The sequence below is a fragment of the Bombina bombina genome, unplaced genomic scaffold (genome assembly GCF_027579735.1).
Source record: "Bombina bombina isolate aBomBom1 unplaced genomic scaffold, aBomBom1.pri scaffold_648, whole genome shotgun sequence".
In the NCBI taxonomy this organism is placed as follows: domain Eukaryota; kingdom Metazoa; phylum Chordata; class Amphibia; order Anura; family Bombinatoridae; genus Bombina; species Bombina bombina.
In genome coordinates this window covers 165862-192828 of record NW_026512540.1, presented here as the reverse complement: position 1 = coordinate 192828, position 26967 = coordinate 165862, and the positions used below count along the sequence as shown (strand labels likewise).

Below are 26967 nucleotides of genomic sequence, written 5' to 3'. Positions count from 1 at the left end.
TAGGGGTTAATAAATATAATATAGGGGTCGGCTGTGTTGGGGCAGCAGATTAGGGGTACATAGGTATAATGTAGGTTGCGGCGGTGTACGGAGCGGCAGATTAGGGGTTAAAAAAATATGCAGGTGTCAGCGATAGCGGGGGCGGCAGATTAGGGGTTAATAAATTCTATGTAGGTGTCGGCGGTATTAGGGGCAGCAGATTAGGGGTACATAGGGATAACGTAGGTGGCGGCGGTGTGCGGTCGGCAGATTAGGGGTTAAAAAAATTTAATAGAGTGGCGGCGATGTGGGGGGGGCCTCGGTTTAGGGGTACATAGGTAGTTTATGGGTGTTAGTGTACTTTAGAGCACAGTAGTTAAGAGCTTTATAAACCGGCGTTAGCCCATAAAGCTCTTAACTCCTGTTTTTTTTCTGCGGCTGGAGTTTTGTCGTTAGATTTCTAACGCTCACTTCAGCCACGACTCTAAATACCGGCGTTAGAAAGATCCCAATAAATAAATAAATAAATAATAAAATTCAAATAAATAAAAATTCAAATAAATAATAAATTCAAATTAGTTTGGATTTATTTGTTACATTTGGATGGCCATGGACTAACCACGATTACACTAGTAGTTTACAGTATATTAGGTTATATCACTCTGCTATGAGTTACACCTAATATTACAGTACATAATACTAATCTAATACACAGCACATCCAAACTAACACATACCGAACTTCCGAATTTACAAATCGAATCCGAACCAAATACATCCAAATGTATTTTAATCCGAATTAATCAGAAACAAATGCATTTGAATGTATCCGAATTTGAATCGATCCTAAAACGAAATTCTAAAACATCCAAAACTAATTTTTCTGCCGCGCACAAGTCTAATTTATACTGGTAGAAACCTCATTTATCTTTAAATAATATTTGTAATGTCACATAGTCTTGTCTGCAGGTAACTCACATGAAATGTAACAAACAAGACTTAGTTTTTCTAAGAGAAATAAAACTCTTCTTTGTCTGTATTTTGCCTAACAACTCAACCAACATGAAAGAAATGTGCAAATAAGAGCAGGATTACAAGTGAGGTGCCTATAATGACACTAGCGTTATTGTGATTGTTTGCTCCCCTTCCCATTGCACCTGCTATTGGAGGAGCTGGGTGGTGTGATTAATAATGACTTATCAGATCTATTTCTCCTATCTAGGAATGTTCCGATTATATTAGCTGTTACACTTAGCAAGAGCTTCACTTTCCCTTTGTCTGTAAGGGAAGTTCTGCTAGCAGTGAATTAGAGATCAGCCTGTGAAGGGTTAGCCATTGTTTGGATATTTGGTCTGGTCTCTGTTATTTCTTCATCTGGCACACAACACATTGGCTGAAGTTCCACAAAAATATTACCAGTGCCTTAAACACCAATAACCTACAACGTCTGAACAAATTACTAGTGCCTAGAGCTGTATAACTACAGAAAAAAAACAATACATGGAAAGTCTCAATATATTACCAGTGCCTAGGGCAGCACATCAACAGAAAAGGCAAAACACTTGAAAAGCCCCTTAACTAGAAGATCTATTATTAGATGAGGGGCGACAGACAGCTATTCTGGTGATGGGGCCCTTGGATAAAGGTACATGCCCTGTATACAAACTCATTAGTACAAGGCTAAATAAATGTGACTGTGATGAATATGGTATGTTAAAGAAGTAACAAGATAATAATCTCTTATAGAAATGGTATAAAAGGGCATTTCCCTAAACAAACATGGCAGGTCTGTTCTCACATGGCCTAATTACACATCTGTACAGATGGTTTTGTTTATGTGGCTTTTTATTTCAAATGTAAACCTTTCTATCTCAGCAACTTTATGATCACCCCCCCCCCCCCCGCAAGCAAAATAATGCACTACCAGAAATAAAATCTATTTTATAAAGATTAAGCCTCTTAATTAGAAGTAAGATCTATTATTGTTTGAAACAATTGCCTTTTTTCCATTCTTAGTCTGTTTCGTCTTAAATCATTGCTGTTCCTATGTCTTCTCATGAAACAAGACAATATTTTTACACTGCAATTGCAGATACATGGAAAACCACTGTAACATATTACTATTCACTTGCTGTAATGTAACTTTGTCTGACTTTACCGACTATGCAAATTAGTTGGCAGTTCTGGAGAAAGGCATGCTGGGAGATATAATATTTAAACTTCTGGATCACAAAACATCTTTTACTGTCTGTTGTCTCAGATGAAAATGACCAGTTCAACAAGTTTAATGTTGCTCTGATATAGGGGTGAAAGAAAACTGTTTGAAGCCTCCCTAAGTTAAAAATGTCCTGGATTGAGAACTATAAATACCAGTTAGTTTACTAGGGATAATTGGCCGGTTAGCTGTCCTGCATTCTTGACTAGCTCAGCCTCATTGCTGCAATATATGTGTGACTCCCATTATAACCCTCCACTGTAGATAAAGTGGCTGTTGGGTCAAAATGTGGTGCTCCTAACGCAGCCCCATTTTTTACTATGGGGAAACACTTCCTAAGTCTGCACCTAACACCCTAACATGTACCCCGAGTCTAAACACCCCTAACCTTACACTTATTAACCCCTAATCTGCCGCCCCTGCTATCGCTGCCCCCTGCATATTATTATTAACCCCTAATCTGCCGCTCCGTACACCGCCGCAACCTACGTTATCCCTATGTACCCCTAATCTGCTGCCCCTAACACCGCAGACCCCTATATTATATTTATTAACCCCTAATCTGCTGCCCCCGCATATTATTATTAACCCCTAATCTGCCTCTCTGTACACCGACGCAACCTACGTTATCCCTATGTACCCCTAATCTGCTGCCCCTAACACCGCTGACCCCTATATTATATTTATTAACCCCTAATCTGCCGCCCCCAACGTCGCCTCCACCTACCTACAATTATTAACCCCTAATCTGCCGACCGGACCACACCGCTCCTCTAATAAATGTATTAACCCCTAAAGCTAAGTCTAACCCTAACACCCCCCTAAATTAAATATAATTTAAATCTAACGAAATAAATTAACTCTTATTAAATAAATTATTCCTATTTAAAGCTAAATACTTACCTGTAAAATAAATCCTAATATAGCTACAATATAAATTATAATTATATTGTAGCTATTTTAGGATTAATATTTATTTTACAGGCAACTTTGTATTTATTTTAACCAGGTAAAATAGCTATTAAATAGTTAATAACTATTTAATAGCTACCTAGTTAAAATAATTACAAAATTACCTGTAAAATAAATCCTAACCTAAGTTACAATTAAACCTAACACTACACTATCAATAAATAAATTAAATAAACTACCTACAATTATCTACAATTAAACCTAACACTACACTATCAATAAATTAATTAAATACAATACCTACAAATAAATACAATGAAATAAACTAACTAAAGTACAAAAAATAAAAAAGAATTAAGTTACAAAAAATAAAAAAATATTTACAAACATTAGAAAAATATTACAACAATTTTAAACTAATTACACCTACTCTAAGCCCCCTAATAAAATAACAAAGACCCCCAAAATAAAAAAATGCCCTACCCTATTCTAAAATTAAAATAGAAAAGCTCTTTTACCTTACCAGCCCTGAAAAGGGCCCTTTGCGGGGCATGCCCCAAAGAATTCAGCTCTTTTGCCTGTAAGAAAAAAACATACAATACGCCCCCCAACATTACAACCCACCACCCACATAACCCTAATCTAACCCAAACCCCCCTTAAATAAACCTAACACTAAGCCCCTGAAGATCTCCCTACCTTGTCTTCACCACGCCGGGTTCACCGATCGATCCAGAAGAGCCTCCGATGTCTTGATCCAAGCCCAAGCGGGGGGCTGAAGATGTCCATGATCCGGCTAAAGTCTTCATCCAAGCGGGAGCTGAAGAGGTCCTTGATCCGACTGAAGTCTTCTATCAAGCGGCATCTTCAATCTTCTTTCTTCCGGATCCATGTAGTTCATCCCGACGACGCAGAACATCCATCTTCACCGACGACTTCCCGACAAATGACGGTTCCTTTAAGGGACGTCATCCAAGATGGCGTCCCTCGAATTCCGATTGGCTGATAGGATTCTATCAGCCAATCGGAATTAAGGTAGGAAAATTCTGATTGGCTGATGAAATCTGCCAATCAGATTCAAGTTCAATCCGATTGGCTGATCCGATCAGCCAATCAGATTGAGCTCGCATTAGAGCTTAGCTTTAGGGATTAATACATTTATTATAGTAGCGGTGTGGTCCGGTCGGCAGATTAGGGGTTAATAATTGTAGGTAGGTGGAGGCGACGTTGGGGGCGGCAGATTAGGGGTTAATAAATATAATATAGGGGTCGGCTTTGTTAGGGGCAGCAGATTAGGGGTACATAGGTATAATGTAGGTTGTGGCGGTGTACGGAGCGGCAGATTAGGGGTTAAAAAAAATATGCAGGTGTCAGCGATAGCGGGGGCGGCAGATTAGGGGTTAATAAATATTATGTAGGTGTTGGCGGTATTAGGGGCAGCAGATTAGGGGTACATAGGGATAACGTAGGTGGCGGCGGTGTGCGGTCGGCAGATTAGGGGTTAAAAAAATTTAATAGAGTGGCGGCGATGTGGGGGGGCCTCGGTTTAGGGGTACATAGGTAGTTTATGGGTGTTAGTGTACTTTAGAGCACAGTAGTTAAGAGGTTTATAAACCGGCGTTAGCCCATAAAGCTCTTAACTCCTGTTTTTTTTCTGCGGCTGGAGTTTTGTCGTTAGATTTCTAACGCTCACTTCAGCCACGACTCTAAATACCGGCGTTAGAAAGATCCCAATAAATAAATAATAAAATTCAAATAAATACAAATTCAAATAAATAATAAATTCAAATTAGTTTGGATTTATTTGTTGCATTCGGATGGCCATGGACTAACCACGATTACACTAGTAGTTTACAGTATATTATGTTATATCACTCTGCTATGAGTTACACCTAATATTACAGTACATAATACTAATCTAATACACAGCACATCCAAACTAACACATACCGAACTTCCGAATTTACAAATCGAATTTGAACCAAATACATCCAAATTTATTTTAATCCGAATGAATGAGAAACAAATGCATTTGAATGTATCCGAATTTGAATCGATCCTAAAACGAAATTCTAAAACATCCAAAAATAATTTTTCTGCAGCGCACAAGTCTAATTTATACTGGTAGAAACCTCATTTATCTTTAAATAATATTTGTAATGTCACATAGTCTTGTCTGCAGGTAACTCACATGAAATGTAACAAACAAGACTTAGTTTTTCTAAGAGAAATAAAACTCTTCTTTGTCTGTATTTTGCCTAACAACTCAACCAACATGAAAGAAATGTGCAAATAAGAGCAGGATTACAAGTGAGGTGCCAATAATGACACTAGTGTTATTGTGATTGTTTGCTCCCCTTCCCATTGCACCTGCTATTGGAGGAGCTGGGTGGTGTGATTAATAATGACTTATCAGATCTATTTCTCCTATCTAGGAATGTTCTGATTATATTAGCTGTTACACTTAGCAAGAGCTTCACTTTCCCTGTGTCTGTAAGGGAAGTTCTGCTAGCAGTGAATTAGAGATCAGCCTGTGAAGGGTTAGCCATTGTTTGGATATTTGGTCTGGTCTCTGTTATTTCTTCATCTGGCACACAACACATTGGCTGAAGTTCCACAAAAATATTACCAGTGCCTTAAACACCAATAACCTACAACATCTGAACAAATTACTAGTGCCTAGAGCTGTATAACTACAGAAAAAAAAGCAATACATGGAAAGTCTCAATATATTACCAGTGCCTAGGGCAGCACATCAACAGAAAAGGCAAAACACTTGAAAAGCCCCTTAACTAGAAGATCTATTATTAGATGAGGGGCGACAGACAGCTATTCTGGTGATGGGGCCCTTGGATAAAGGTACATGCCCTGTATACAAACTCATTAGTACAAGGCTAAATAAATGTGACTGTGATGAATATGGTATGTTAAAGAAGTAACAAGATAATAATCTCTTATAGAAATGGTATAAAAGGGCATTTCCCTAAACAAACATGGCAGGTCTGTTCTCACATGGCCTAATTACACATCTGTACAGATGGTTTTGTTTATGTGGCTTTTTATTTCAAATGTAAACCTTTCTATCTCAGCAACTTTATGATCACCCCCCCCCCCAAGCAAAATAATGCACTACCAGAAATAAAATCTATTTTATAAAGATTAAGCCTCTTAATTAGAAGTAAGATCTATTATTGTTTGAAACAATTGCCTTTTTTCCATTCTTAGTCTGTTTAGTCTTAAATCATTGCTGTTCCTATGTCTTCTCATGAAACAAGACAATATTTTTACACTGCAATTGCAGATACATGGAAAACCACTGTAACATATTACTATTCACTTGCTGTAATGTAACTTTGTCTGACTTTACCGACTATGCAAATTAGTTGGCAGTTCTGGAGAAAGGCATGCTGGGAGATATAATATTTAAACTTCTGGATCACAAAACATCTTTTACTGTCTGTTGTCTCAGATGAAAATGACCAGTTCAACAAGTTTAATGTTGCTCTGATATAGGGGTGAAAGAAAACTGTTTGAAGCCTCCCTAAGTTAAAAATGTCCTGGATTGAGAACTATAAATACCAGTTAGTTTGCTAGGGATAATTGGCCGGTTAGCTGTCCTGCATTCTTGACTGGCTCAGCCTCATTGCTGCAATATATGTGTGACTCCCATTATAACCCTCCACTGTAGATAAAGTGGCTGTTGGGTCAAAATGTGGTGTTTCTTATAGAAACCCCTCCCTGAATGTGTGCAGAGTGGGTGAGTAGGTAACAGGGACAGTGTAGCACCTTAAGGAGTTAGTAGTATAGGGACAGAGAGTTGAATGTGGCAGTCTAATGGGGTTGAAGTCCATGTCAAGATGCTTGAAAATGGCCATTTTTTTTATATATATCAGCAGTGAGAGACAGGGATGTTGGGAAATGTAATATTTAACATTCAGCATAGCAATATGGCCCCCAACCCCCAGAATGTGATCTTTATGGCCCTTTTATGTTCCACAGTAGCTTACGCCAGTATATCATATTGCACGCGTAACATAAACATAAAAAAAAAAATGTTGAAGTCACACGTAAAAATCTAAACCGGAATTTTTTTTAACCCAAATGTTAAAACACCATTTAAAACCATCCCCCACATCACAAATACTAAATAAATATATTAACCCCTAAACCGCCATCCCCATACATCGCAATCACTAATAAAATTTATTAACCCCTAAACCGCCATCCCCATACATCGCAATCACTAATAAAACATATAAACCCCTAAACCGCCATCCCCCGACATCGCAAACACCTAATTAACTTGTTAACCCCTAATCCGCCAACCCCCCACAATGCAAACACCCAATTAACCTATTAGCCCCTAATCTGCCAGCCCCCACAATGCAAACACCCAATTAACCTATTAACCCCTAATCCTCTTACCCCCACAGCACAAAGCATTAAACTAAAAACAAAGCCCCGTAACCTGACACCCCCTAACTTAACCCCAATTAAAATACACTGAAATAAAATTAAAAATATACTAACTACCTAAAAAGCATTCAAAAATTACAAACAAAAAAAACCTGCATTAGAAAAAACCCAAACATTACATAAAATAAAAAACCCTAAGATTACTGAAAAAACAAAACTAAGATTACAGAAAATATAAAAAAAATACCCTTGCAGAGAATAAAACAACCCTAAGATTACTGAAAACCAAAAACCTAACCTTACAAAAATAACAAACGGCCAGATTACGAGTTTTGCGTTATGAGCTGTGCGGTGCTAACGTGCAGTTTATTCTCACCGCTCACTTACCTACAGTGCTGGTATTACAGGTTTTTACAAACCCGGCGTTAACAGGCAAGAAGTGAGCGTAGAGCAAAATTGAGCTCCATACCACACTCCAATACCAGCGCTGCTTAAATCAGGGGTGAGCTGGTCGTAAGGCAGCCCCATTGATTCCGATGGGGAAACTAAAGTTATATTTACACCTAACACCCTAACATGAACCCCAAGTCTAAACAACCCTAATCTTACACTTATTAACCCCTTATCTGCCACCCCCAACATTGCAGACACCTACATTATACTTATTAACCCCTAATCTGCCGCTCCGGACATCGCCGCCACCTACATTATATTTATTAACCCCTAATCTGCTGCCCCCAACATCGCCGCCACCTACATTATATTTAATAACCCCTAATCTGCTGCCCCCAACATCGCCGACACCTACATTATATTTATTAAACCCCTAATCTGCCGCCCCAATGTCTCCTTAACCTACCTACACTTATTAACCCTTAATCTGCCGTCCCCAACGTCCAAACCACTATTCTAAATGTATTAACCCCTAAACCTAAGTCTAACCCTAACCCCCCTAACTTAAATATAATTCAAATAAATCTAAATAAAATTACTATCATTAACTAAATTATTCCTTTTTAAAACTAAATACTTACCTATAAAATAAACCCTAACGGCTAGATTTAGAGTTCTGCGGCCAAAGGGGTGCGTTAGCTACGCATGCTTTTTTTTCCTCGCACCTTTTAAATACCGCTGGTATTTAGAGTTCACAGAAGGGCTGCGTTAGGCTCCAAAAAAGGGAGCGTAGAGCATATTTACCGCCACTACAACTCTCGATACCAGCGGTGCTTACGGACGCGGCCAGCTTCAAAAACGTGCTCGTGCACGATTCCCCCATAGGAAACAATGGGGCTGTTTGAGCTGAAAAAAAAACTAACACCTGCAAAAAAGCAGCGTTCAGCTCCTAACGCAGCCCCATTGTTTCCTATGGGGAAACACTTCCTAAGTCTGCACCTAACACCCTAACATGTACCCCGAGTCTAAACACCCCTAACCTTACACTTATTAACCCCTAATCTGCCGCCCCCGCTATCGCTGACTCCTGCATATTATTATTAACCCCTAATCTGCCGCTCCGTACACCGCCGCAACCTACGTTATCCCTATGTACCCCTAATCTGCTGCCCCTAACACAGCAGAACCCTATATTATATTTATTAACCCCTAATCTGCTGCCCCCGCTATCGCTGACCCCTGCATATTATTATTAACCCCTAATCTGCCGCTCCGTACACCGCCGCAACCTACGTTATCCCTATGTACCCCTAATCTGCTGCCCCTAACACCGCCGACCCCTATATTATATTTATTAACCCCTAATCTGCCGCCCCCAACGTCGCCTCCACCTACCTACAATTATTAACCCCTAATCTGCTGACCGCACCGCACCGCTACTCTAATAAATGTATTAACCCCTAAAGCTAAGTCTAACCCTAACACTAACACCCCCCTAAATTAAATATAATTTAAATCTAACGAAATAAATTAACTCTTATTAAATAAATTATTCCTATTTAAAGCTAAATACTTACCTGTAAAATAAATCCTAATATAGCTACAATATAAATTATAATTATATTGTAGCTATTTTAGGATTAATATTTATTTTACAGGCAACTTTGTATTTATTTTAACCAGGTACAATAGCTATTAAATAGTTAATAACTATTTAATAGCTACCTAGTTAAAATAATTACAAAATTACCTGTAAAATAAATCCTAACCTAAGTTACAATTAAACCTAACACTACACTATCAATAAATAAATTAAATAAACTACCTACAATTATCTACAATTAAACCTAACACTACACTATCAATAAATTAATTAAATACAATAACTACAAATAAATACAATGAAATAAACTAACTAAAGTACAAAAAATAAAAAAGAACTAAGTTACAAAAAATAAAAAAATATTTACAAACATTAGAAAAATATTACAACAATTTTAAACTAATTACACCTACTCTAAGCCCCCTAATAAAATAACAAAGACCCCCAAAATAAAAAAATGCCCTACCCTATTCTAAAATTAAAATAGAAAAGCTCTTTTACCTTACCAGCCCTGAAAAGGGCCCTTTGCGGGGCATGCCCCAAAGAATTCAGCTCTTTTGCCTGTAAAAAAAAACATACAATACCCCCCCCCAACATTGCAACCCACCACCCACATACCCCTAATCTAACCCAAACCCCCCTTAAATAAACCTAACACTAAGCCCCTGAAGATCTCCCTACCTTGTCTTCACCACGCCGGGTTCACCGATCGATCCAGAAGAGCCTCCGATGTCTTGATCCAAGCCCAAGCGGGAGGCTGAAGATGTCCATGATCCGGCTAAAGTCTTCATCCAAGCGGGAGCTGAAGAGGTCCATGATCAGACTGAAGTCTTCTATCAAGCGGCATCTTCAATCTTCTTTCTTCCGGATCCATGTAGTATATCCCGCCGATGCGGAACATCCATCTTCACCGACGACTTCCCGACAAATGACGGTTCCTTTAAGGGATGTCATCCAAGATGGCGTCCTTCAAATTCCGATTGGCTGATAGGATTCTATCAGCCAATCGGAATTAAGGTAGGAAAATTCTGATTGGCTGATGAAATCAGCCAATCAGATTCAAGTTCAATCCGATTAGCTGATCCGATCAGCCAATCAGATTGAGCTCGCATTAGAGCTTAGCTTTAGGGGTTAATACATTTATTATAGTAGCGGTGTGGTCCGGTCGGCAGATTAGGGGTTAATAATTGTAGATAGGTGGAGGCGACATTGGGGGCGGCAGATAAGGGGTTAATAAATATAATATAGGGGTCGGCTGTGTTATAGGCAGCAGATTAGGGGTACATAGGTATAATGTAGGTTGTGGCGGTGTACGGAGCGGCAGATTAGGGGTTAAAAAAATATGCAGGTGTCAGCGATAGCAGGGGCGGCAGATTAGGGGTTAATAAATATTATGTAGGTGTCGGCGGTATTAGGGGCAGCAGATTAGGGGTACATAGGGATAACGTAGGTGGCGGAGGTGTGCGGTCGGCAGATTAGGGGTTAAAAAAATTTAATAGAGTGGCGGCGATGTGGGGGGGGCCTCGGTTTAGGGGTATATAGGTAGTTTATGGGTGTTAGTGTACTTTAGAGCACAGTAGTTAAGAGCTTTATAAACCGGCGTTAGCCCATAAAGCTCTTAACTCCTGTTTTTTTTCTGCGGCTGGAGTTTTGTCGTTAGATTTCTAACGCTCACTTCAGCCACGACTCTAAATATCGGCGTTAGAAGGATCCCAATAAATAAATAAATAAATAATAAAATTCAAATAAATAAAAATTCAAATAAATAATAAATTCAAATTAGTTTGGATTTATTTGTTACATTCGGATGGCCATGGACTAACCACGATTACACTAGTAGTTTACAGTATATTAGGTTATATCACTCTGCTATGTTTTACACCTAATATTTAGTGATGTCGCGAACCTAAAATTTTCGGTTCGCGAACGGCGGACTCGAACTTCCAGTATTGTTCTCGAACGCGCGAACCGCGCGAACCGCCATTGAATTCAATAGGCAGGCGAACTTTAAAACCTACAAGGACTCTTTCTGGCCACAATAGTGATGGAAAAGTTGTTTCAAGGGTACTAACACCTGGACTGTTGCATGCTGGAGGGGGATCCCTGGCAAAACTCCCATGGAAAATTACATAGTTGATGCAGAGTCTGCTTTTAAGCCATAATGGGTCTAAATCAACTAACATTCCCAAAGTGGCTGTCTCAAAACATCCCGGACAGAAGATAGATTGATAGTGATAGATAGGATAGATAGATATACATAGATTGATAGTTAGATAGAATCGATAGAAGAGAAATAGATAGATTTGTTAGATATATAATTACCCTAATAAATTCTAATAATCAAACATGCGTTCTTGGACCCAACTAGCTTGTGTCAATTAGTACTTTTCTTAGCACTTTAATCCCTGTTCCCCCCCCCCTATCGGGGGAGTTCTATATGGCCTGCCAGATTACCCTTAAAAATTATAATAATAAGACATGTGGTCTGCTACCTATTTTAACGAGGTTGTGTTTTAAGTACTACCATTCTTAGCACTTTAATCTCTGTAACTCCCCCTATTTGGTGAGGTCTATACGGCCTGGATGATTACCCATACAAAATATAATAATAAGACATCTGCTCTTGGTCTGCGACCCATGGTAACTATGTTGTGTTAATTAGTAATGTCCTTCGCATTTTAATAGCTGTTACTCATACTCACCCTATCGGTGGAGGTCTATATGGCCTGCATGATTACCCTTACAAAATATAACAACCAAACATATGCTCTGGGACCCATGGTAAGTAGGTTGTGTTAAGTAGTACTGTTCTTTGCATTTTCATACCTGTTACAACACCAAATGGTGGCAGGTCTATCTGGCCTTCATGATTAGCTGCACCCAAACCCAAAAAAAAGCTGAGTGGTCTTAGACTAACACCCATGGCTAACTCTGTTGTTTCAATTAGTACTATTCTTAGCACTTTCATCCCTGTTACGGGCGGTCTACATGGCCATCATGATTAGCCGAACAAAATACTACAATCCAACCTTTGCTCAGTCTTCATAGGCCCTTCATTGTCTGTATTTTGATAGTACAGTTCTTATTATTTTTATAGCTGATACAACACCGAATGTTGTCAGCTCTATATGGCCTGCATGATTAGCTGCACCCAATACAAAAATAAATCCAAGCGGTCTTGGATTAACACCCATGGCTAACTCTGTTGTTTCAAGTAGTACTATTCTTAGCACTTTCATCTCATCATCCCTGTTACTTCCAGGACTCTCGGTGGTGGTGGTCTACATGGCCATCATGATTAGCCTAACCAAAATCTACAATCCAACCTTGGCTCAGTCTTCCTAAGGCCCTTCATTGGCTGTATTTTGGTAGTACTGTTCTTATTAGTTTAATAGCTGATACGACACCGAATGTTGTCAGCTCTATATGGCCTGCATGAATAGCCGCACCCAAAGCCAAAAAAAAGCCAAGCGTTTTTGCACTTACACCCATGGCTAACTCTGTTGTTTCAAGTTCTACTATTCTTAGCTCTTTCATCTCATCATCCCTGTTACTTCCAGGACTCTCGGTGGTGGTGGTCTACATGGCCATCATGATTAGCCTAACCAAATACTACAATCCAACCTTGGCTCAGTCTTCCTAAGGCCCTTCATTGGCTGTATTTGGTAGTACTGTTCTTATTAGTTTAATAGCTGATACGACACCGAATGGTGGCAGCTCTATATGGCCTGCATGAATAGCCGCACCCAAAGCCAAAAAAAAAGACAAGCGGTTTTGCACTAACACCCATGGCTGCAAGGCAGGAGGAAAGTGTTATTCAATGGCACCAGCAAACTGAGGATTCAAATCACAGCAACTATTACCAAAAATTTTAATTTTTAATTATTAGAATACTGTCACAACAAATATGATTGGTGTAAATATTTTTTAAGTAGGCCTGGCACACAGGCTTGGAAGGCTGTAGAAAAGTGCAATTCAAAGGCACGAGCAATTCAAAGGCACGAGCAAACTGAGGGTTAAGATCATCAACAATAAAGATTTTTTTATTGTAATTAGTAACTATACTGTGACAAAAAATTTGGATTGGTGTAAATAGTTGGCAAGACTGCCTGGCACAAAAGGATGGCAGGCAGGAGGGAGATGCAATTCAAGGAAACTAGGAGACTGATTACTGACAGTCTAAACAGTGATGATTGACAATTTTTGCAATACTGTTAACAGAAATATGATTGCTGACAACAATTGGCTAGGTGGGGGCCTGGCTCACAGCAGGCTGCAAGGCAGGAAAAAAGTGCTATTCAATGGCACCAGCAAACTGACGATTCAAATCACAGCAACTATTACCAAAAATTTTAATTTTTAATTATTAGAATACTGTCACAACAAATATGATTGGTGTAAATATTTTTTAAGTAGGCCTGGCACACAGGCTTGGAAGGCTGTAGAAAAGTGCAATTCAAAGGCACGAGCAAACTGAGGGTTAAGATCATCAACAATAAAGATTTTTTTAATTTTAATTAGTAACTATACTGTGACAAAAAATTTGGATTGGTGTAAATAGTTGGCAAGACGGCCTGGCACAAAAGGATGGCAGGCAGGAGGGAGATGCAATTCAAGGACACTAGGAGACTGATTACTGACAGTCTAAACAGTGATGATTGACAATTTTTGAAATACTGTTAACAGAAATATGATTGCTGACAACAATTGGCTAGGTGGGGGCCTGGCTCACAGCAGGCTGCAAGGCAGGAAAAAAGTGCTATTCAATGGCACCAGCAAACTGAGGATTCAAATCACAGCAACTATTACCAAAAAATTTAATTTTTAATTATTAGAATACTGTCACAACAAATATGATTGGTGTAAATATTTTTTAAGTAGGCCTGGCACACAGGCTTGGAAGGCTGTAGAAAAGTGCAATTCAAAGGCACGAGCAAATTGAGGGTTAAGATCATCAACAATAAAGATTTTTTTAATTGTAATTAGTAACTATACTGTGACAAAAAATTTGGATTGGTGTAAATAGTTGGCAAGACGGCCTGGCACAAAAGGATGGCAGGCAGGAGGGAGGTGCAATTCAAGGAAACTAGGAGACTGATTACTGACAGTCTAAACAGTGATGATTGACAATTTTTGCAATACTGTTAACAGAAATATGATTGCTGACAACAATTGGCTAGGTGGGGGCCTGGCTCACAGCAGGCTGCAAGGCAGGAGGAAAGTGCTATTCAATGGCACCAGCAAACTGACGATTCAAATCACAGCAACTATTACCAAAAATTTTAATTTTTAATTATTAGAATACTGTCACAACAAATATGATTGGTGTAAATATTTTTTAAGTAGGCCTGGCACACAGGCTTGGAAGGCTGTAGAAAAGTGCAATTCAAAGGCACGAGCAAACTGAGGGTTAAGATCATCAACAATAAAGATTTTTTTAATTTTAATTAGTAACTATACTGTGACAAAAAATTAGGATTGGTGTAAATAGTTGGCAAGACGGCCTGGCACAAAAGGATGGCAGGCAGGAGGGAGATGCAATTCAAGGACACTAGGAGACTGATTACTGACAGTCTAAACAGTGATGATTGACAATTTTTGCAATACTGTTAACAGAAATATGATTGCTGACAACAATTGGCTAGGTGGGGGCCTAGCTCACAGCAGGCTGCAAGGCAGGAGGAAAGTGCTATTCAATGGCACCAGCAAACTGAGGATTCAAATCACAGCAACTATTACCAAAAATTTTAATTTTTAATTATTAGAATACTGTCACAACAAATATGATTGGTGTAAATATTTTTTAAGTAGGCCTGGCACACAGGCATGGAAGGCTGTAGAAAAGTGCAATTCAAAGGCACGAGCAAACTGAGGATTAAGATCAACACTAAAACATTTTTTTATTTAAATTAATAACTATACTGTCTGACTGTGACAACAATTATGATTGGTGTAAATAGTTGGCTAGACGGCCTGGCACAAAAGGCTGGCAGTGGCAGGCAGGAGGTAAATGAAATTCAATGGCACTAGGAGACTGAATATTTGCAGTCCTAAAAATTATGTTTTTTTTTTTTATTATTACTGTTACAAGAATTGTGATTGGTGCCACTAATTGGCTACTTGGGCCTGGCAGACAGGCTGGCAGATATGAGTCGTGGATGGTAGGTAGGGCAGCAATTGAACACAGTATGCTGTGTAAGTGACAAAAACACAGGACTGATAGAAAATTAAGTTACATTACACTAGCAAAATATTTAAAAATTTTAGATTTTAATATTAAAATTATGTTAAGAAGTGCAATGCACATATGACTCTATGAGTGGTCGCACTGGCTGGCTGCTACGTAGGGCAGCAATTATAACAACAGTATGCTGTGTAAGTCAGATAGACAGTTAGACACAGGCCTGATAGAAAATACAATTAGATTACACTAGCATAATGATTTAAAGACTTTTTTTTGGAAATTTTAAGAAAAAGGTTAAGCACATACATATGAGTCGTGGCTGATAGCCTTGGAAGGGCAGCTATTAAAAACAGTAGGCTCTGTATGTCGGATACACACACGCCTGATAGAAAATACTATTAGATTACACTAGAAAAATGATTGAAATTATTTTTTTGGGGGGGAAATTAAAAAAAGGTTAAACACATATGAGTCATGGCTCATAGACTAGGGAGGGCAGCAAGTAAACACAGTAGGCTCTCTATGTCAGCAAAACACACAGACCGGATAGAAAATTATATTACATTACACTAGCAAACAAATTTAAACTTTTTTTTTATATTAAAATTAAGGTGAAAGAAAAATAGATATGAGTGCTGGGTGGCTGCCTGGCACAGACCAATTAACCAAAATGTTGAGTGAGCCTGACAGACACAGGCATGATAGTAAATGTAATTAGATTACACTAGAAAAATATTTTTTTGTGTTTTTTTTTTAAATTAAAAATAATGTTATAAACGGATATTAACACTGGTGGCTGCTGGCTGCCGCTGGAACAGAGCAATGAACCAGAGTATATGCTGTGTGACACTGGCCTGATAGAAAATGAAACAAAATTACACTAGAAAAATAATTGTATTTTTGGGTTAGTTAAATTTAAACTAATGTTGTTAGGGAGATATCAGTGGTGGCAGTAGTCACAGCATATGCTGTGAGCCTTAAACACACAGCTGAAAGCCAGGCAAATGCTAATAAAAAAAAAAAAAAAACGGCACGAAATATAGCCCTAAAAAGGGCTTTTTGGGGTGCTGTGCTTGCAGCAGAGATGAGTGGAGTCCTTCTGGACTGTAAATACACTAGCCTAGCTATGTTTTTCCTATTAATGTCAGGAGCAAAAACACAACACGTCCTCTCATTAAAAAAGCAAAGTCGTTATGAGTCTAAAATGGCGGATTCAGAGTAGCTGGGAGTGTCTGTGAGGGAGTGTCTGATGTTGATTGGCTCTAATGTGTCAGGCGGCTGTGACATAAAGGGTCAAAGTTTCCACAATGATGACACATAGGGGCGGATCGCCCACAAACGCGAACGCGAAAAACCTATGTTCGCTGTGAACCGTTCGCGGGCGAACAGTTCGGGACATCACTACTAATATTACAGTACATAATACTAATCTAATACACACCACATCCAAACTAACACATACCGAACTTCCGAATTTACAAATCGAATCCGAACCAAATACATCCAAATTTATTTTAATCCGAATGAATCAGAAACAAATGCATTTGAATGTATCCGAATTTGAATCGATCCTAAAACGAAATTCTAAAACATCCAAAACTAATTTTTCTGCCGCGCACAAGTCTAATTTATACTGGTAGAAACCTCATTTATCTTTAAATAATATTTGTAATGTCACATAGTCTTGTCTGCAGGTAACTCACATGAAATGTAACAAACAAGACTTAGTTTTTCTAAGAGAAATAAAACTCTTCTTTGTCTGTATTTTGCCTAACAACTCAACCAACATGAAAGAAATGTGCAAATAAGAGCAGGATTACAAGTGAGGTGCCAATAATGACACTAGCGTTATTGTGATTGTTTGCTCCCCTTCCCATTGCACCTGCTATTGGAGGAGCTGGGTGGTGTGATTAATAATGACTTATCAGATCTATTTCTCCTATCTAGGAATGTTCCGATTATATTAGCTGTTACACTTAGCAAGAGCTTCACTTTCCCTTTGTCTGTAAGGGAAGTTCTGCTAGCAGTGAATTAGAGATCAGCCTGTGAAGGGTTAGCCATTGTTTGGATATTTGGTCTGGTCTCTGTTATTTCTTCATCTGGCACACAACACATTGGCTGAAGTTCCACAAAAATATTACCAGTGCCTTAAACACCAATAACCTACAACGTCTGAACAAATTACTAGTGCCTAGAGCTGTATAACTACAGAAAAAAAACAATACATGGAAAGTCTCAATATATTACCAGTGCCTAGGGCAGCACATCAACAGAAAAGGCAAAACACTTGAAAAGCCCCTTAACTAGAAGATCTATTATTAGATGAGGGGCGACAGACAGCTATTCTGGTGATGGGGCCCTTGGATAAAGGTACATGCCCTGTATACAAACTCATTAGTACAAGGCTAAATAAATGTGACTGTGATGAATATGGTATGTTAAAGAAGTAACAAGATAATAATCTCTTATAGAAATGGTATAAAAGGGCATTTCCCTAAACAAACATGGCAGGTCTGTTCTCACATGGCCTAATTACACATCTGTACAGATGGTTTTGTTTATGTGGCTTTTTATTTCAAATGTAAACCTTTCTATCTCAGCAACTTTATGATCATCCCCCCCCCCAAGCAAAATAATGCACTACCAGAAATAAAATCTATTTTATAAAGATTAAGCCTCTTAATTAGAAGTAAGATCTATTATTGTTTGAAACAATTGCCTTTTTTCCATTCTTAGTCTGTTTAGTCTTAAATCATTGCTGTTCCTATGTCTTCTCATGAAACAAGACAATATTTTTACACTGCAATTGCAGATACATGGAAAACCACTGTAACATATTACTATTCACTTGCTGTAATGTAACTTTGGGCAAGATTTATCAAGCGCCGAATATGAAAATTCTCATATTTTTCTCATAAAATGAAAGTTAACATTATATCGACATATTTATTAAAGTTGATGCGCCAGAAAAGTCTCTATTTCTCTGATATGCGAATAAAGTGACTTATGTTCACTCGCAAGTTTTGAATTTTGAGAATCAATTGTCTGGAAATGCCTAATACTTCTATTACATGTATACCCTTTTCATACACGCCCTTTTTTATTCGCAATTATCTTGTATTTATCAAAATTGTCGCATGTCATATTCACTTTTTCTATATTCACCAATTTTGAGGTTGCGAGATAGTGGAAAAGCGCAAGTAGTTGTTTTTTGTTCTTGTTTGCAATGGAAAATTTCCTTTTTCTTGCGGTTATTGCTGTTTCTCAAAACAGAAATCGCCCACAACAGGTCGCAGAGCAAGATGCGGATCCAGAAACAAGAAGAAGGGTTCCAAGAATTTTTCGTTTAAGAATTGGTTTGGAAGCCCTTTCTGACCAAGAAATAAAAAGAAGATTCCGACTGAATAGACAGTCCTTAATTAATTTGTATCATCTAGTTGAGGCTGATATCGACCTTAAGACAGGAAGGACCCATGCTCTTCCAGGAATGATAAAATTATTGGCAGTTATCCATTTTTTGGCTACTGGGTCTTAATTTCCAATCTGTCAGTAGTATAGTTGTGGGCCTCAGTCAACCTTCTATTTCAAGGCATCTGACACATGTGCTCAAAGCTATTTTGAAGCATTTAAAATTATTTATTCATTTCCCTAATAATGCTGAAGGTTGGCAAAGTTTGAAAACTAATTTTTTTAAAGTTGCTGGTATGCCCAATGTCTTAGGGGCTATTGATTGTACACACATCCAATAGAGACCTCCGCAACACAAAGAAGAGCAGTTTAGAAATCGGAAACATAACCATTCCTTAAATGTACAAATGGTTTCTGATGCAAAGCTCAAAATAATGAGTGTCCGCTCAAATTTTCATGGGTCATGTCATGACTATTATATTCTTCAACAGTCGGCACTTTATCGGATGTTTGAGTCGGCAGAGATGCCTGATGGATGGCTATTAGGTAATTATGTATATTATTCCTTTATTTGATAGTCTATTTCACATTTTATTTTTGACTTTTTTTTATTTTATTGTAAATGTTTTCTAATTTATTTACAATCTTTTTCTTTGAGACAGTGGATATCCTTGCGGCACTGGCTCATGACGCCATTCACAAATCCAAGAACCGACACTAAGAAAAAATATAATGATGCTCATCGGAGCACTCGGTCAGCCATTGATAGGCTGACCATATTGCCGCTTTAAAAAGGGACACATATAAAAAATACATATGTCAGGGTCGTTTTCAGGGCTGTTTAAAGAAATGGTTTTGTATAAGAACCCTCACATATGTATTTTTCATATGTGTTCCTTCTTAAAGCGGCAATATGGTCAGCCTAGCCATTGAGCGCACCTATGGTTTATTAAAAACTAGATTTAGGTGTCTAGATAGATCCAGTGGAGTGCTGCAATATGACCCGTGCAAGGTATCAGATATCATTTTGGTGTGCTGCATTTTGCACAACATAGCGCTGCAAGATTGAGATGTGGATGTCACTGTCCTCAGTAATAATGAAAACAATGAAGATCTTGATGCTTCAAGAGATTCCACCGCTGGTGGAGTCGAAGTTCGGAATAGCCTTGTTGCTAGATATTTCTCATGTTAGTATATTTTATTCTAGTTTTAACCAATACCTTTTTTAATTAGTCTGTGCTTTTCCCATTTTAAAATTTATATATATTTTTTTTCTTTTTAAAGGAATCAAATCCGGTTTAAAGAAAATAGAGAAGAATGAATCCAGTTCAAGCCCTATCGATTTGATTTTTTTGTTAATCGTTCATTAAAAAAAATTGTTAAATACATATTTTTTTTGGTTATCTTGTTATTTTTTGGACAAAAGCATCATGGTTAAATTAATTGGTTTTCCGCTACAATCTTCAAATAATTAGAATAATATTTGATTGCCTATATGGATCTTAAAAGTTGAATTTTCACAATAATGTCCCTTTAACCCTTCATTTTATCAATCATCAGTTTTTGAAGAAAATTAAATTTGAAAAGAATACCAAAAGAACAAAGCTGAATTGTTGATAATTTTTTTTTTTTTTTTTTTATGAAAACCCCTATCTGAATCTTGAAGGTTTATTTCTTTTATGACTGTCCCTTTAATGGGTTAATGTTTTGCAGACAACAATATACTGTTTCAAATACTATATTAAGTGAATGTGCTATTACTATCCAATTTTTAACGTTCGCTTTATATACTATTTGAGGCAGTATATTGTTGCCTGGAAATCATTACCCATTAAAGGGACAGTCATAAAAGCAATAAACTTTCAAGATTCAGATAGTGCTTTTCATAAACAAAAAAAAATTAAAAAAAAATTCTTTTAGGTATCATGTGACAGCCATCAGCCAATCACAAATGCATCTACATATATGCTGTGAACTATTGCACATGCTCATTCGGAGCTGGTGACTCAAAAATTGTAAATATAAAAAGACTGTGCACGTGTTGTTTCTGGAAGTAAATTACCAACTTTCTATTTTACTCCTATTATCATTTTTTCTTTGTTCTCTTGCTATCTTTATTTGAAAAAGAAGTCAGCTAAGCTTTTTTTTTGGTTTCAGTACTCAGGACAGCACTTTTTTATTGGTGGATGAATTTATCCACCAATCAGCGAGGACAACCCAGTTTGTTCACCAAAAATGGGCTGGCATTTAAACTTACATTCTTGCATTTCAAATAAAGATACCAAGAGAAAGAATAAAATTTGATAATGTGAGTAAAAAAAGTTGATTTAAAGTTCATGCTCAATGTGAATCACAAAAGATTTTTTTTGGGTACATTGTCCCTTTAAGTACATCTTAACATAAAATATCTTAAAGTTATGCTGCATCATATTCAATTGTTTAAACATTTTTTTATATGATGTCCCTTTAAAATAATGGTGTAACCAATACTGTTATATTAAAGGTCCATTATATACAAATGTACAAACTCAAAAACTTCAAAATTGTTGAATGTGTTATATATGGATTAGCTACCATTGTTAAACAACAAACATTCATGTTTTGTCTGTCCCTTTAAAATCAACAATAATATGTCAAATAATTGATGGCAAAAATAAATTCATAGACAGTGTAGGAGAAGAGCATCCTTTTATGATGGAAGAAAAGAGCATCCTTGTCTCTTTAGTGCTTTGTTTTACATAAACATAATTATAAAATAAACATATTAATTGAAAAAAAAAAATCCCTCAGTTAAACATTATTATTAAAAGCCATAAGCAGCATAAATACTAATAACAATGATGCAAAAATATTTATTTACGTTTCCATAATTTTTCAAAAGTACCTTAAATGTCTAAATTATAGACTATAAAAACAACCAAAAAAACCATTATCCAATAAAAGCACATGTTTTCCTATTTTTGGATCAGAGTGTAAAATGCCTTTTGCCAGGAAGCCCAAATTCACTCTTGGAGAGCTGATTATTATAACTGCTTTCATGAGGAAATATTTCCCAAAAAGAATTGGGGGCGTATATGGGGTCATTCAAGACCAGCGAAATATAATTTTGTCCGAAATGACCCGTAGAGTCCGCAGAGTCGCTGGGTTTAGAAGGACCCAGGGCGACTGTCTTAAGCGCTTTTCGGACCTAAGCCGAAGAGACAAAGAATTAAAACGATCGATTATAAGATTTCTTAGAGAATGTAAGTATAATATAAGGATAAATTATTTTCTGTCCACTAAGAATTAAATATATATTTGAATCAAGGTATATGTTACATTCTATTATATTTGATTCAATTTGTTATTTTAGTTTACACTATCAAGAAATGTTTTTATTATGCCCCAAGAAAGGATCCCAAAAAAAATGTTTCAACTTTGTAAAAAATATTTATATACATTATTCTAAATTGAAAATGAGTTATAATTATAGAGTGCGCAATTACGCAATAGCGTTAGTGCCACATGACTTTATCTTTTTGCTTGCGCCCCAAAAAGGTATCGTGGAACGCCTGTTATTATGCCCCTTGAAAGTTTCCAAAAAAACTGTTGCAACTTTAAAATAAAATTTATAAACATTATGGTTCTTGCAAATGAAAGTTATAATTATATAGTGCGCAATAACGATTGCCACATGACTTTTCATTTTTTACTTGTGCCCCAAAAAAGGTATCGTATACTGTTATTATGCCCCAAGAAAGGGTCCAAAAACAATGCACTTTCATCAAATATTGCTAATTTGTGTTCTCGAAAATGAAAGATAATTATACAGTGCGCAATGATTGCCACATGACTTTTTCTTTTTTGCTTGCGCCCCAAAAAGGTATTGTGGAATGCCTGTTATTATGCGCCTGGATACATTCTTGGGGCACAAGTAAAAAGAATGTCATCTAGCAATAACGCTATTGTGCACTATATAATTGTTTTTAACTAAAGGAAATCTTAATTTTATATATATATATATTTTTTTATTGGATCAGACAGGAGAGAAAAAACAAACAAAAGATGCCCTAAATATCTGAGGACTATGGAGGTTGTTAGTGATGAAACTTCCGGATCCCCACCGATGCCCTTAGTCACACTTGAAAATAGACAGATTACTGTAATTGAAAAACCTTTCGAAGAAAATACAGAAGGTATGGTAAATTTTGTTACACTTTTTTAGACACTCAGTAATTGATTACTCATATATAACCAAAAGTGTTTCACTTACATTTTATTTGTATAATACCCGTGAAATAATGTCCACAGATTTATTAAAATTACAACAAAGATAAATAGGTCATAAAGTTAATGTACAATGCTCTCTCTCTATCTCCCTCTCTTTTGCTGTCTCTCTCTCCCGTTCTTCTGCTCTCTCTCTCCCCTTTCTCCCCCCTCTCTTTTGCTGCCTCTATCCCCCCTCTCTCTTGATTTCTCTCTCGCCTTTCTCCCCCCCTCTCTTTTGCTGTCTCTCTCCCCCCTCTCTCTTGATTTCTCTCTCCCCTTTCTCCCCTCTCTCTTTTGCTGTCTCTCTCCCTCTCTCTACTCGCTATGTCTTTTCAGCTCTCTCACGCCCGGAAACGCCAACCTCACACCACCCTCACACCCGATCAGCACTAGCAACGATTACAGGTCTCTACTGCGCAATAACAGCTTTTGAAAAACAGAAAAGGCCTATATTATATAGATATATTTGTTTTTGGTTATAGAAGCAGCAGTAGAAATTAGAACTGAAGAGCCAGATTTTGTTCTACCTATCCAAAGACCAAAAATAACAGTAGAACATTCTTCGGACTCCGATTCTGTGGGTTTTGAAGTTTGGTTTTGGTATTTGTAATATAATGATTGTGCTTTTCTATAAGCATCTTTATTTGAATATGGTAATCCGTTTCATTAATTTGTTTTATTCATAGATGATGTTGAAGCCGAAGAATCTACTTCCACAAGAAACATTGGTACACGTAAGTACAAATTATTTACTTTTGTTTTTAGCCATCATTATTACTTTGTTTTTATAAATATATATATATATATTTATTTATCTATATATATGTATATATATATATATATATATATATATATATTAAAAAATGTATACATATATACAGGGAGTGCAGAATTATTAGGCAAATGAGTATTTTGACCACATCATCCTCTTTATGCATGTTGTCTTACTCCAAGCTGTATAGGCTCGAAAGCCTACTACCAATTAAGCATATTAGGTGATGTGCATCTCTGTAATGAGAAGGGGTGTGGTCTAATGACATCAACACCCTATATCAGGTGTGCCTAATTATTAGGCAACTTCCTTTCCTTTGGCAAAATGGGTCAAAAGAAGGACTTGACAGGCTCAGAAAAGTCAAAAATAGTGAGATATCTTGCAGAGGGATGCAGCACTCTTAAAATTGCAAAGCTTCTGAAGCGTGATCATTGAACAATCAAGTGATTCATTCAAAATAGTCAACAGGGTCGCAAGAAGCGTGTGGAAAAACCAAGGCGCAAAATAACTGCCCATGAACTGAGAAAAGTCAAGCGTGCAGCTGCCAAGATGCCACTTGCCACCAGTTTGGCCATATTTCAGAGCTGCAACATCACTGGAGTGCCCAAAAGCACAAGGTGTGCAATACTCAGAGACATGGCCAAGGTAAGAAAGGCTGAAAGACGACCACCACTGAACAAGACACACAAGCTGAAACGTCAAGACTGGGCCAAGAAATATCTCAAGACTGATTTTTCTAAGGTTTTATGGACTGGTGAAATGAGAGTGAGTCTTGATGGCCCAGATGGATGGGCCCGTGGCTGGATTGGTAAAGGGCAGAGAGCTCCAGTCCGACTCAGACGCCAGCAAGGTGGAGGTGGAGTACTGGTTTGGGCTGGTATCATCAAAGATGAGCTTGTGGGGCCTTTTCAGGTTGAGGATGGAGTCAAGCTCAACTCCCAGTCCTACTGCCAGTTTCTGGAAGACACCTTCTTCAAGCAGTGGTACAGGAAGAAGTCTGCATCCTTCAAGAAAAACATGATTTTCATGCAGGACAATGCTCCATCACACGCGTCCAAGTACTCCACAGCGTGGCTGGCAAGAAAGGGTATAAAAGAAGAAAATCTAATGACATGGCCTCCTTGTTCACCTGATCTGAACCCCATTGAGAACCTGTGGTCCATCATCAAATGTGAGATTTACAAGGAGGGAAAACAGTACACCTCTCTGAACAGTGTCTGGGAGGCTGTGGTTGCTGCTGCACGCAATGTTGATGGTGAACATATCAAAACACTGACAGAATCCATGGATGACAGGCTTTTGAGTGTCCTTGCAAAGAAAGGTGGCTATATTGGTCACTGATTTGTTTTTGTTTTGTTTTTGAATGTCAGAAATGTATATTTGTGAATGTTGAGATGTTATATTGGTTTCACTGGTAAAAATAAATAATTGAAATGGGTATATATTTGTTTTTTGTTAAGTTGCCTAATAATTATGCACAGTAATAGTCACCTGCACACACAGATATCCCCCTAAAATAGCTAAAACTAAAAACAAACTAAAAACTACTTCCAAAACTATTCAGCTTTGATATTAATGAGTTTTTTGGGTTCATTGAGAACATGGTTGTTGTTCAATAATAAAATTAATCCTCAAAAATACAACTTGCCTAATAATTCTGCACTCCCTGTATATATATATATATATATATATATATATATATATATATATATATATATATATATATATATATATATAAAAAGATATATAGGGGCGGAGCCAGCCATCGTCAAACATGGCTGCAAAAAGCTAAAGCTCCGATTCCACAAGCTCTTCCTGAGCAAATAACTACTCCATAACCGGTGTAAAAGGGTCCCAAACAACAGAACCGGACACCGGAAAATCACAAGGCACCACAAGGCTGGTCTGGGAGACGCTGCTCGCTCAGAAAGAAAACTGACAAGCAGAGAAAATGCGTGACGCGTCTACCGACTAGGCCCAAATGCGCAGCTCAAACAGTGCACCTGCAAGCCCGGTTCGTCACCTGTCAACAAATAAGGTAACTTCATTGCCACAAAACATGAACTGAAGCCCCTAAGATGCCCGGTACCCTCGCTCAATACACCTAATAGCAGATTGATAACATCTCCTTACCTGAGACGACGAAAAGGGCTATCCGGCATCAATCCCTCTAAGGCATCCATGCCAAGACGGATAACTAAGCTAACACAGACTCGATAAATGGCTTAATTCCTTTTATTGTGCAAATAAGCACCACAACACCAGACCGGCCCCTACACCTGGGCACTTAATATTTACTTAACGCTGCAGCACGGATACAAATAAGTGCAAACAAAAGCAAATATACCTCTTTAACTAGGCCACAGCACAGGCTTATCACTAAAACCCTCTCATACTTACATCCCTCAGAGCAGGCCACAACCGTCTGTGCAATCGGATATATAATGGCTGCAAGAAGACTACCTAAACAAGACAAGAATGCAAAACCACACACAACAACATCGGCAAAACTCAATAATTTTTTTAAAGTACTTGAGGAGCCTGAATTAGAGTCACCTACATCCCAAGACTCAACAGAGATGCTGCCAGTCTCAGACCCAAGCACACAAGACATGGCACCAGGAGCCCCTCTCACAAAGGCAGACATTGACAATCTCCCCACAAAAGCAGATTTCGCCATACTCATCTCTCAAGTGGGTAAAATGATAAAAGATGGTCTCAAAGAAGTACAAAAAGACATCTCTGAATTAGGTGAGAGGGTTTTTCATATTGAAGAAGATATAGACCACATACAAACTGACTCAGATACACGAAACAGAACAGTGGAAGTCCACGATTC

The 26967-nt window shown here is 37.7% G+C and overlaps 1 long non-coding RNA gene across 1 annotated transcript in view; it reads left to right on the top strand.

Moving 5' to 3' along the window:
- LOC128644351 (uncharacterized) overlaps nucleotides 1-23761 on the top strand; it is a 37790-nt gene extending 14029 nt beyond the window's left edge. Inside the window, exons 2-3 of the long non-coding RNA XR_008399977.1 lie at nucleotides 23128-23283; nucleotides 23693-23761. This is a non-coding gene — a long non-coding RNA (uncharacterized LOC128644351). The remainder of the gene's footprint in view (nucleotides 1-23127; nucleotides 23284-23692) is intronic.
- The last annotated feature ends 3206 nt before the right edge of the window (nucleotides 23762-26967 follow it).